A 13,647-nucleotide genomic window follows, 5' to 3' on the forward strand; every position below is an offset into this window, starting at 1 on the left:
GCTAATTTTGACTTTAATTTTAATATCTTATTAATATATTATTTTTAATAGGCTAGGACATGAAAACTCTGTTAGAAAATCATAACTTCTTCATCCGACGTCCGTTTTCGCCTATCTTTTTATCGTTTCACTACTATTGATGAGATATTCGATTCTCATTTAGATTGTTTCGGCTAAAAATCACTCTATCTCACAACGAGGATTCGGGCTGCATACTGCTAAGTCGAAACTTCGGAAAATCATAACTTCCTCATACGAACTCAGATTTGGGTGTTCTTTTTATGCACGCTCTTGGTTTAACGAACTCTACAACTTCCGTTTACATCACCAAGTCTAGATATTGATCTATCTTAAATTCATATTTTACGTCATTCAGCGTCGTGTCGGTTTTGTCGCGAAACTTCGACAGGTCATAACTTCTTCATTATAACTCGGATTTCAGCGTTCTTTATATCCCCGTAATCCTTTTTTCGACCACTACAACTTTATGTAAAGATATCGGGCTTATCTCACACTTTAATTTTGACGCTTATTTTTATCCTTTATTAAGTATATCTTTATAAATAAGTAATAAGCACACAAATACACATAATCCACATAATACTCAAATATTTCATCATTAATACTTCAAAAAGAGCTACAAGGGTTAACCTAGACTATTACATCAACGAAAATGCCTAGCCTAGAAACGCGGGTGTTACAATTCTCTCCCTTTAGAATGATTCCATCCCCGGAATCACACATCAACAAACAAATGCGGATAGCGACTCAACATGTCACTCTCCATTTCCCAGGTGAGATTTGGCCCATTCGAATGTTTCCAACGGACAAGCACTAATTTGACCATCTTGCATCTAAGCTTCTTAGTCTTTCGGTCAACAATTGACTATGGTTCTTCAATTAACCTCTTGTTTTCATCAATTCTCAATCCAGAAATTGGAATTATGTCAGGAACTTCTCACATGAAGTTCCTCAAATAACACACATGAAAAGTGTTATGAATTCCATTCAGTTCTTCTGGTAGTTCTAGCTTGTAAGCTTGATTCCCAATTCTCTGAAGAACTTTAAATGGTCCAATAAACCTTGGACTCAACTTTCCCCTTTTACTAAATCTTATAAGTCCCTTCCACGGTGAGACTTTAAGTAAAACTGAATATCCAACTTCAAAAGTCATCGGTATTCGCTTCTTGTCAGCATAGCTCTTTTGACGATCTTGAGCTGCTAACATTCTTTCCCTGATCACTTTCAACTTCTCAGCGGTTTGATGAACCATCTCAGGTCCCATAAACTGCTTCTCCCCAGCCTCAAGCCTACAAGAAGGCGTACGGCACTTCTGTCCGTACAAAGCTTGATAAGGTGCCATCTTTATGCTCGAGTGGAAACTATTATTGTAGGAAAATTCTACCAAAGGTAAATGCTCGTCCCAATTACCGAGGAATTCTAGGGTACATGCTCTCAGCATATCTTCAAGTGTTTGTATCGTTCTTTCACTCTGACCATCAGTCTGTGGATGGTAAGTTGTACTTAAATACAACTTGGTACCCATTTCCTCTTGTAGACTTTTCCAAAATCTTGAGGTGAAACGGCTGTCACGATCCAATACAATCGTTAACGGAACACCGTGAAGCCTCATAATTTCCTTCACGTAAGAATTCGCAAGCTTATCCATAGACCACTTCTCATGGGCTGCTATGAAATGCGCACTCTTAGTGAATCGATCAACGACCACCAAAATCATGTCGTGACCACTTTTCATTCTGGATAGTTTAGTGACAAAATCCATCGCAATGTCTTCCCATTTACCCAAAGGCACAGGTAAAGGATCTAAACTCCCATATGGTTTCTGATGTTGTGTCTTGACTCTCGCACAAGTCACACACTCGGCCACATACTTTGCAACATCAAGCTTCATCGTTAGCCACCAGTAGTAGGGTTTCAGGTCCTTATACATTTTAGTGCTACCAGGATGAATTGAGTACATGGTTTTGTGAGCTTCTTCCATCAGAAGATCTCTAATTCCTCCGAAATTAGGTACCCAAATCCGATCTTGGAACACCTTCAGTCCGTGACTGTTTATACCGAACACTAACGTTTTACCCAAACGTTCCTCCTTTCGGTCATTCTTCTCTAAAGCTTCTTCTTGAGCTTTTGTTGTACTCTCCACAATTGTCGAGACAACTTCTATTCTTAACGCTCTTGGCCTTTTTCTCTCAACATTGACTTTTCGACTAAGAGCATCAGCAACAACATTAGCTTTACCGGGGTGGTAAAGTATCTTATAGCCGTAGTCCTTGAGTAACTCTAGCCAGCGTCGTTGCCTCATATTCAACTCTTTCTGATTAAAGAGATATTGGAGACTCTTATGATCAGTGAAAAGTTTGCACTTTGTGCCATAGAGGTAATGCCTCCATATTTTCAGAGCGAAAATACCGCTGCCAGCTCCAAATCGTGAGTGGGTTAGTTCTTATCATGCTCCTTTAGTTGTCGAGACGCATATGCTATCACATTTTTTCTTTGGACAAATGTGACTTCTTTGGTGTACTCGAGCTTTCCACGTCCTTTCCTTTGTTCCTTTTCAATGCGGATACGGGATCTTCAAACGGGGGTACCAGCGGGGTGTTTGATCCTCTGGTCATGAAAGTCCTGAAATAAACAAAATAGAAACGTAAAAAGAACAAAAAAAAATCGAAAATTAAACTGCTAAATACGCTTGTACTCGCCGAGTAGGTGCGACTGCACTCGGCGAGTATCAGTGTGATTTTGAAAAAAAAAATTATAAACTGAATATTAAAATTAAAACAGATGCTAAAACCTAATTACTAACTACTAAATTGCAATAAATTAACTTTGTGCCAGTAAACTCACACAAAGGATCGAAAAAATTAGGAATTAGATTAATTATTTAGAACCGTTCCCCGGCAACGGCGCCAAAAACTTGATGTGTGTAAAATGTACTTGTTTTATCCCTACTTTTTATTAATAAATTTAGCACACAAAGGCAGTGAACCTGTCTTTTAGTGGTATAGTTTAGTAAGTAAGGTATCGAACTCAGGGAACGGAAAATTAAACTAAAAACTAATTTTAACTAAGCAAATAATGAAAGTAAAAGGTTTTTCTTCTAGTTTTGCAAGACTAGAAACTTAAGCACACCATAAAACACTTAAATAACTAAAGCAAACAACTAATTCACCAAATTTGATAAAGATGTTTCTATTTAGGTTCAACCAATTCACTCCTATGGTTATTTTGTATTTATGATAGATTAGTTGTTATTGGCTACCAATTATAGTGGTTAGGTTCATGTTCATTACTCCTAAACCTTAGACAATCAATTAATTCAAGCAGTAATCAAGTGTTTAAACTAATTAATTCCCTAGATTAACAATTTGGATTAAATAAGATTTGTAGTGGTTAATCAATTTAGTAGTTCAATTAACCTCTTGTTTGATGGTTTCTCAAACAAGCTCACACATTAATCTAACTATTATCTCATTAATCTTAGTTTCATAATCATTATTCCTAAGCATATGAGTTAGTGTTCACATAGACATATGAGGTTAACAACTAAGAGATGTTCATGCAACTTAATTGTCTTCCAATTAACAGAAAATAATTGTGATTAATGCATAAGGTTCCTTAACAAACTTAATTTAATAGATCACCAATAAACAATTAACCAAAAGCTAAGAATTAAACCATAGGAGTTCCTTGGTATTCCCCAAAAAGAAACAAACACGTATTTAGCTCATAGTTGCAGTAAAAATAAACACAAAAACAAGTTTAGCTAGATTAAACATACTCAATTTCTAAAGCTAAGTGGAATGATTAACCTAGTTGCTTCAATTCTTCAAAAGGTTGAAGATTAGAATTCCTCAGCGTCTTCCAGGGTTCTCAATCGCAGATGGATCTTCAAAAATCGCTAGAAAAGTAGTCCCATCGGATAAAGGCTCGGTTTTTATAGATATCTCAAAACAGGGTGTACTCGGCGAGTAGCAGACCCAACTCGCCGAGTAGACTCGTAGTTATCCGTCTTAAATCAGGAGTCGTGGCTATCTTCTGGGATATTCTGATGGACTCGCCGAGTAGGCTCGTGTACTCGCCGAGTAGATAAGCTTTTGTCCCTCAATCTTCACTCTGTGGTCTTCAATTGCTTTCCCTTGTTCCCTTTCACTCCTAAGCATGTATTTTGGACTGAAAACAAAATTCAAACAATATTAAGTACCTTTTGTCCATATTATTCACATAATTAGTTAAAAATGAATAAAAATATATACTAAATAATTAACTAATTATGCACATATCAAAATACCCCACACTTGACTTTTGCTTGCCCCCAAGCAAAACTGAATTTTGAACATATTAGAATGACATATAACAATTCCAATCTAACCCAGCCATTATGCCAAGACTGCAACGCATGCATTTGTGTCTAAAATTTTTCCTAAGGACCCCCCATACTCCAAATACTCACAATCCTCATAAACACTTGCCCACTCACCCCGAACTATGCTCATTTTATGCAACCCTCCGAATCCATCCGCAGAAAACCTCTTACCCTCAAGGTGTTTACATAATCTAGAATTACAACTTTTTGATACCACTATGGAGCTCTTTTGGAATTCTTCACTTCCTTGATAATTTGATCTTTGATCTCTTTGAATTCACCACCTTTATTGCTTGATTTATGGTATCTTCAACTTTTTGAATTTCTTGGAATTTTGATCTTTTGATCTTCACTTTATTTGCTCCAAAATTCTTACAACTTTTCTTGTAATTCTCTTTTTTTTTTTACATGTACCTCTCTTTTTTCACTCAAATCCCTACATGCTTAAGCAGAGCGCTCAACCTCAACCTTTATTGGCTAACGATAATAATTTTCATGGATACATTTCAGGTTTAGGCTGCTAAACATATTGCATCCCTCAGGCTGAGCGGGGTCGTGCTTTTGTCCCATGATTTCACTGGAATAAGGAAGCCACAAATGCACTAGAACGTGTATAGGCTCAACTAAACATTTGGGTTTTCATGCAATTATCAACACAATTCTAACATGGAATCCTAATTTGCTTTTACCAAAATTGTCTAGATTAAGTCCCTAAGTAATATTTTTGGTATGCAACAATTTTTAAAATTAGCCTAAATTAAGATTCTAAGTTTTCTAATATGTGACCAACCCCCTACCCCACACTTATTTTATGCAATGCCCTCATTGCATATTATGCAAATAATAAAAATGCAAATATAGAGGGAATTGGAACAAACTCCCCTGGGGTAGCAGTCGATAGGTTGATACTTTCTTCTTCAGCTCCTTCTTCTCTTGACTTTAGCCATGGGAACAACTCATCCATGGCTTGGGTGTCATGCGTCTCGTGTGGTTGACAGCTCGAAAATTCCACGGAACAAGCTTCTTAGAAAATCTCCAGTGACAATTTTTTACAAAAAGTGGTTAAATGCTGCAGTGAAAGTGCTCAAAGCAGTTATGGAAATCAAAGATTGGCAGTCTACTCGGCGAGTAGTAGCGTGGACTCGGCGAGAGTATCTCTTGACTTGGAACAATATCGTGTAATATCTCAGGTACTCGCCGAGTAGAGTTTGTGCACTCGGCGAGTAGGCGCTGTTTTGCCAAAACTGGTCCAACTGACGTTCCTTTCGACTCAGGGTTTGAAATTAGAAATGCAAACTGACCCTCACTCTAATTCCTTCAGCAGCAACACTCTCCATTACTCTCGACTCTCACGGAATCAATCCTAAGGACAAGACTCCATACTTTTCTTGAAAATCTCTCATTCCTTTCTTGACCCTCACAAATTAGTATGCTTCCTAATCTTCTATCCCTGAAAAAAAATAAACAACTAAAAGTGACAATAATAATCAACCCAATAAAAATCATCCAAGTGTTTGACAATTGTTCAAAACATAACAAAACATCATAAACACATAAAAGAAAATTCTTCATCCTTAATCTTCCATGTCAGCTCCTCCCACGCCACTTCCTCCTTCTCCATCTCTTCTCCTCATTCGCTCGTCCCAACTCATAATGTATGGATATTCGGGCCCGGGTCTTGGGGCAATATTCATCTGTTGGAAGAGGTATTCAAAAGATTGGTTATTATAATTCACCCCTCATCCAATGTCGTCCAAGTAGCGTCGGTACTCCAATTGGTTCCATCCATCATTGTCCTCCTCCACCGGAATAACCGGTGGGTCTTCCCGCACCCGCTCACTACGTTGTCGGACCCGCCTTCCCGGCTCCTCGGGAATTGTCGGCTCGTCTTCTTGTGGAATGGAGAATGAGTCGCCAAACTTCTCGACTATCCGTGCCCTCCGATATAGTGCAGTGTTGAATGGTGGAGGGTGGATAAACGTGAGTGCCCGAGCTTGTGGCAAATCTAGAACCCTAAACGATTTTGCTAGCCTAGTGACAAACATGCCTCCATTGATTTTTTAGTTAACTTTTTCCTTAACCGCCCCTTCAGCAAGGAATTTGGCAATGTAGTAGGGGAGATTGTAGAAAGTGTCAGGAGTAATGATACTCCATAGATAGAAGATATCAAGGGTTGGGACCTTGTCCCAATCCTTTCGCATGTTGATGGTGCTAGCCACAAAGCGGTGAATGAGGCGGTGGATTGGTGAGCGAATGTGGCCTTCCTAAGCGGTGGAAGGGATATACACCCGGTTAGCGATCGTGTTCCACCATGTTGAGGCCACCACTGCTTCGGGAAGTTCCTTATGGCAGTTCTCCAAAAATCTTCAGTCATCATCATGCTCTAGTCATAAATTCCTAACCTGCAAGAGAACTCAGCAATGCTGCATTGTCGCAGCTCCCCACCCAAAGAAAAAGAAATTGTGTTGGGGTTATAATACTCACTACCACCTCGAAATGAGATGGTAGCGAAAAATTCCCAAAACAACTCGGCATATACAGGCTCTTGAATCTTGAATAATTGTAACCACCCATCACATGTGATGGTGGTATACCCCAGACTGCATTCCTTCACCAAGTAAGGTGTAAGCTCCTCCTCCAATCCCACATTTCCCAACCACCCCCAGTCAACTGCTTTTGGTAAATGAATTTCCTTTTGTTTGAGCGCCTCCAATATGTTTCTGGCCCTTGTTTGTGATGACTTAGAAGTGATTTGTTGAAAAGAAAGCCATGGGATATCACTTTGGCTCCCCCCACGAGAAGACTGCCCCCTTCTGGCCATGATACCTGCATACCAACATCAAAACCACACAAACAAACAATAACCAGTAATTAAAAACGTAGAAATCGGGTCTGAATAGTCATCTACTCGCCGAGTACACGACCTACTCGGCGAGTAGGATGAACATCGGGACTGTTCGGTGCCAGACCTGTATAGACTGTCCAAAAATCCAAATTCTTCACAGGGGTTTGTTGTAATGACTTATCTAACCATAAATCTAAAAGAAATTCCTCATAATATTACCTAATTTATGGCTAAATTGAAACCCTAGGATTTGAGGAAACCCCCAAATCCGAAATCAAGCAAAATCGCGGCAAATCTATGTTAAAGATCGAACCTTTCATGAGTTTATAGTGTAAAAATGTTACCTTTTTCTTTGAATGATGAAGATTGAGTGGAAATTTGAAGAGAATCGGACGAAATCGCACGAAATCGCTGGCTGCTTAAGAAATCACTGTGCACGGCGAGTATGGGGGTAAACAGGTGAAAACCCTCTTTTTTACAGATTTATATTTCAACCATGTACAGTGGCTACTCGCTGAGTAGAAAGGTGCTACACGCCGAGTATAAATGTCGTTACGCGTTTTATCGGGCTATTCGGGCAGGTACTCACCGAGTATACATGCCTACTCGGCGAGTAAACCTTGCAAATTGAAAATTTTGTGATAATTTTGAAAAATTAATGTATTTTCTCATGTTTTTAAGTCATCCACCCCACACTCTAGGCATTGCTTGCCCTCAAGCAGTTATGTTCTTAAAAGTAGATGAAGAAAAGGAAAAAATAAAGAAAATAAAGAAAAGGAAAGAAAATGCAAACTTGAAACTCGGGTTGCCTCCCGAGAAGCGCTTCTTTTTAGGGAGTTATTAGTTGGACTCCTCCCCTTCTACGTGGTTGCAATCCCTTCCAGCAGTAGCAACTCTTCCAATCCTTCATTATGGGGGACTCCTTCTTCATACTTTTTGACCCTATGACCATTGACCTTGAAAGGCGCGCCATCTCTTGATAATAGCTCTATAGCACCATGTGGAAACACCGTCTTCACTAGAAAAGGACCATCCCATCTTGACTTGAGTTTTCCCAAGAAAAGCTTTAGTCGTGAATTGAAGAGCAACACTTTTTGGCCTTCATGAATTTCTTTATCTTTAATCCTTTTGTCATGCCACATCTTGGTCTTCTCTTTATAAAGCCATGAACTAGAGTATGCATCATTACTCAGCTCCTCAAGAGCATTCATTTGCATTAACCGGTTGCTCTTTAGTTCCTCCATGTTGAAGTTACACCTCTTTAAATCCCAAAACGCCTTATGCTCTAGCTCCACCGGTAAATAGCATTCCTTCCCATAAACTAACCTATATGGTGTAGTACCAATAGGTGTTTTGAAAGCGGTATGAAAAGCCCAAAGTGCATCATCTAGCTTATCCGACCATTCCTTGCGATTGCTCCCCACCGATTTCTCCAAAATTCGCTTTAAGGCTCGATTTGTCACTTCGGATTGTACACTAGTTTGTGGATGGTATGATGTGGAAAACTTATGGGTGACACCATATTTCTTTAACACCTTTTTCCAATTGGTCATTGGCAAAATGTGTGCCTCGGTCACTTATAAGGGCTTTTGGTACTCCAAATCGTAAAAATAATTTCTTTAAAAACCGCACCACCACCCGACCGTCATTTGTTGGTAACGTTTGTGCCTCCGCCCATTTGGATACATAATCTACTGCCACTAATATGTATTTGTTTCCTTTTGACATGGGAAATGGTCCCATGAAGTCGATTCCGCACACATCAAACACCTCGCACACTTGGATGCTATGTTGTGGCATTTCATTTCGAGATGAAATGTTTCCCACTCTTTGACAAGCATCACATTCTTTGACAAATTGGGCTGCATCTTTAAAAATTGTGGGCCAATAGAACCCAATGTCAAAGATCTTCTTTGCAGTGTAGTGTGCTCCATGATGTCCACCCGTGGGCCCGCTATGACAATGCTCTAATATTTTCCGGCTTTCCTTCCCGAATACGCATCTTCGTATGATCCCATCCGCACAGCTCCGGAAGAGGTATGGCTCGTCCCAAAAGTAATATTTTAATTCAGCAAAGAATTTCTTCTTTTGTTGACTGCTAAAATCGTTCGGGATGTATTTTGTAGCAAAATAATTAGCTATGTCTGCGAACCATGGCTCTTCTCACACTGTCACCATAATGTACTCGTCTGGGAAGTCGTCTCCAACTTTGTCTTCTTGCAATTGCGGGTTCTCAAGCCTTGACAAGTGGTCAGCTGCTACATTCTCCATTCCCTTCTTGTCTCGTATCTCTATGTCAAATTCTTGAAGAAGTAGCACCCATCGTATCAGTCTTGGCTTGGCATCCTGTTTGGAAAACAAATACTTGATAGCCGAGTGGTCAATAAAAATAGTAGTTTTAGATAAAACCAAGTAAGGTCGGAATTTGTCAAAGGCATACACCACAACTAATAATTCTTTTTCAGTGGTGGTGTAATTTTCTTGGGCTGAGTTTAGAGTCTTGCTAGCATAATATATGGGTTGAAAGTGCTTATCAACCCTTTGACCAAGGACAGCTCCTAATGCATAGACACTAGCATCACACATAATCTCAAAGGGTAAGTTCCAATTTGGTGCAATAATGATCGGGGCATTAGTTAATTTTTCCTTTAAAAATTCAAATGCCTCTAAACATTCTTTAGTAAAATTAAATGGTGCATCTTTTAGTAGTAATTGTGTTAGAGGTCTAGTTATTTTGGAAAAATCTTTTATGAAACGCCGGTAAAAACCCGCATGTCCTAGAAAACTTCTAATGCCCTTCACATTAGTTGGTGGGGGTAATTTGGCAATGGTGTCAATCTTTGCCCGATCCACTTCAATTCCCATTTTGGAAATCTTATGGCCCAACACTATACCATCCTTAACCGTAAAGTGATATTTCTCCCAATTGAGGACCAAGTCGGTTTTTTCACACCTAGCAAGCATTAAGTCAAGATTTGTGAGACAATCATGGAAAGAAGATCCAAAAACAGAAAAGTCGTCCATAAAAACATCCATGAATTTTTCCACCATATCGTGGAATATGGATTTCATACACCTTTGAAAAGTCGCGGGTGCATTGCATAACCCAAAAGGCATGCGTCTATAAGCAAAAGTCCCACTTGGGCAAGTGAATGTGGTATTTTCTTGGTCCATTGGGTCTATGGGTATTTGAAAATAACCCGAGAATCCATCTAGAAAGCAATAGTAGCTATGGCCCGATAGTCTTTCTAACATTCGATCATTAAAAGGTAAGGGAAAATGGTCTTTACGAGTGGCATCGTTTAGCTTTCGATAATCGATGCACACTCTCCAACCGGTTACCGTTCATGTCGGAATTAGCTCGTTCTTTTCGTTGGTTATGATCGTCATCCCTCCTTTCTTGGGCACTACTTAGACCGGACTCACCCACGGACTGTCGGAAATGGAATAGATAATTCCTGCATCTAAGAGTTTGACCACTTCCTTCTTGACTACTTGACTACTTCTTGCATGTTCGGGTTTAACCTTATTTGGTGTTGTACAACCGACTTTGCTCCTTCTTCCAGGTTGATCTTGTGGGAGCAATAAGATGGGCTGATTCCTTTGATGTCGGTGATGCTCCATGCTATGGCCCGCTTCCGCTTCTTCAACACTTGCACGAGCTCTTCCTTTTCGGAATTGGACAGGTCAGCGGCTATGATTACAGGCTTTTGGTTACCTTCTTCAAGGAAAGCATACTCCAAATGTTCTGGTAAAGTTTTGAGCTCCGTTTTTTGGTTTTGATTGTTGGACTCGCCGAGTGCAGGTAGGGTACCCGGCGAGTTTGTGGCTGTATTCACGACTTCTGCCTTTTCTATAGAGGAACTCGGCGAGTAGATCGGTCCTACTCGGTGAGTAAGACTGTCAGTTTTCTTCACCAATTCTTCATAATCCGCTTCTTCCAGCAGTCTTTCAATTTCCATTAAGTCTTTTTCTGGATGAAATTCTTCATCATCCGTTGTGAACTTGCTAGAATCTTCAGTTATGCATTCCTCCAATAATTCGTCAAGCATATCAATTGAGAATGTCGTGTCATCACTGTTCCTTGAATACTTCATAGCTTAGTCTACCCCAAATGTGACTGAATCTTCTCCTACCCGCAAGGTGAGCTTCGAGTCCCTCATGTCTACTATAGCACTTTCCGTGTTGAGGAAGGGTCTTCCAAGGATGATTGGCACTTATGGATCTGCCTCCATGTCTAGAATGATAAAATCAGCAAGAAAGACGAATTTGTCCACCTTGACTAGTATGTCTTTGCATATGCCTCTTGGGAAGGTGACTGTCTTGTTTGCCAAGTGAATTGCCATGCGAATTGGCCTTGGTTCCGGGAGATCCAGCTTCTTAAAGAATGAATATGGCATTAGGTTCACACTTGCTCCCGAATCGGCTAAGGCATGAATGGTGGACAAGTTGCCAAATTGGCAAGGTAAAGTCAAACTTCCCGGATCACCTTTCTTCTTTGGTAGCTTATTTAGCATAGCAGCTGAGCAGTTTTCATTGAGTACTACCTTCTTCACTTCTTCCATCTTCCTTCTATTAGTGAGAAGTTCCTTAAGGAACTTTGCATATTTGGGCATTTGCATGACGGCTTCAATGAAGGGTATGTTGATTTGAAGAGTTTTGATATGATCTAGAAACTTCTGATACTCCTCTTCCTGCTTCTCCTTCTTAGCTCAGGCTGGGTATGGCATTGGAGGCTGGTAGAGCTTTTCAGGGACCTGCTCGTTGGGATTTTGTGGTGTACTCGCCGAGTCCATACGTGGTACTCGGCGAGTAGGTCTGTCAGATTGTATGTTTTGGTTTTTTGCTTGCTTTTCTGCCTCCTCCTTCTGTGATTCCTTGGATGCATCAGTCTGAATAGGTGCCAGGGGAGTGATTATCTTCCCACTTCTTGTTGTGACTATGTTTACGTGCGCGTCTCGTGGGTTATTTTCAGTTTTGCTAGGAAGTTCGCCCGGTGACCTTTGGTTGATTTGTTGAGCAAGTTGCCCAAGCTGCGTTTCTATATTGTGGATAGATGCTTGCTGGTTCCTAAGCATGGTCCTTGTTTCTTGAATTGCAGCATCATGATCACTATGTCCTTTTTCTGAGGCAGCTACAAATTTGGTGAGCATTTCTTCCAAGCTTGGCTTCCTCTCTTGCACCGGCTCCTCCTTTTGGTAGAACCCTCTCCCTTTTTGCCTAAACCTTTCCTCCTTGGCTTTCTTGTACTCTTCATAAGGGAGCCACTCTTTCTTTTGTTTGTGCCAGTCTTCATCATATCGGTCTCCACTTGAGTAACACACTTGCACCTTCTTGTTGCCATTCTCATCTAAATCACAATCTCTAGTGAGGTGAGGCCCATTGCAGTTTTCACAACCCACCCGAATAGCATGGATCGTTTGATCCATCTTATCCATCCTCCTATCCATGGTTTTTAGCATAGCCATGACCGCGGATAAGTCTTTAGTAGCTGCATAAGCGGCTCCCTTAGTGACATGATGTCTAGGGTTGTGGTATTCTCTAGAGTGTTTAGAGAATTCTTCAATCAATTCTTTGATCATCGGGGGTGGCTTCTTTGTGAGCGGGCCTTGCGAGTCTAGTAATTGCCTGGTTGTGACATTGACTCCATTATAGAAGATGGGTACTTCTTGTTGGCTGTTTAGGTAATGGTGTGGGCAGTTTCTTAGTAAGCTCTTGTACCTCTCTCATGCTTCATATAGCGACTCTCCAGCTTGTTGTTCAAAGTTAGCAATGGCCTTCTTCAACTTGGCTATCTTGGAAGGTGGGCAAAAGTGATCAATGAAATCTTCTTTCATCTTGGCCCAAGTGGTGACTGATCCGGGGGGAAGTGACTTGAGCCAGTCTTTTGCATCACCTTTGAATGTCACAGGAAGCATACGAAGTAGCTGAGTCTCGTGGGGCACGTTTGGGACATTGAAGTAATCAGCTACATCATTGACTTCGTCCAAATGCTTGTAGGCATCTTCATGGTCTTTTCCATAAAAAGGTATTTCTTTAAGTAAAGCTAGGATATGACCCTTTAGCTTGAAGGTAGCAGTCGCGAGAATTGCGGGTTGCATAAGTCCCGGGCCAGTGTCGTCGCGCATCCTCTTCTTCCATTCTCCCATGGGGATTTCATCAATGTTAGCCATTGTGATAGCTAACGCTTCCTTGGAATCGGTTCCGTGCTCGTATGTAGGCTCCTCTTCTTCCTCGGTCTCGTACTCGATATCTTCTTGAATTGGGTCTTCGATTGTCAAAGAGGCACTGGATGCTCCTGATTTGTTGCTCTTCTTTTTCCTAAAAACAATCTTCAAATTGGACAAATGTGACTTCTTTGGTGTACTCGAGCTTTCCACGTCCTTTCCTTTGTTCCTTTTCAATGCGGATTCGGGAT

The 13,647-nt window shown here is 40.5% G+C and overlaps 1 non-coding gene across 1 annotated transcript; it reads left to right on the forward strand.

The window, feature by feature from the left end:
* Window positions 1–12,911: 12,911 nt before the first annotated feature.
* On the forward strand, window positions 12,912–13,018 carry LOC111896427 (small nucleolar RNA R71). The gene has a single exon (XR_002851891.1). It is a non-coding gene; the product is annotated as a small nucleolar RNA R71 (small nucleolar RNA).
* Window positions 13,019–13,647: the final 629 nt, after the last annotated feature.

The sequence above is a fragment of the Lactuca sativa genome, chromosome 9 (assembly GCF_002870075.4).
Source record: "Lactuca sativa cultivar Salinas chromosome 9, Lsat_Salinas_v11, whole genome shotgun sequence".
Classification (NCBI taxonomy): Eukaryota; Viridiplantae; Streptophyta; class Magnoliopsida; order Asterales; family Asteraceae; genus Lactuca; species Lactuca sativa.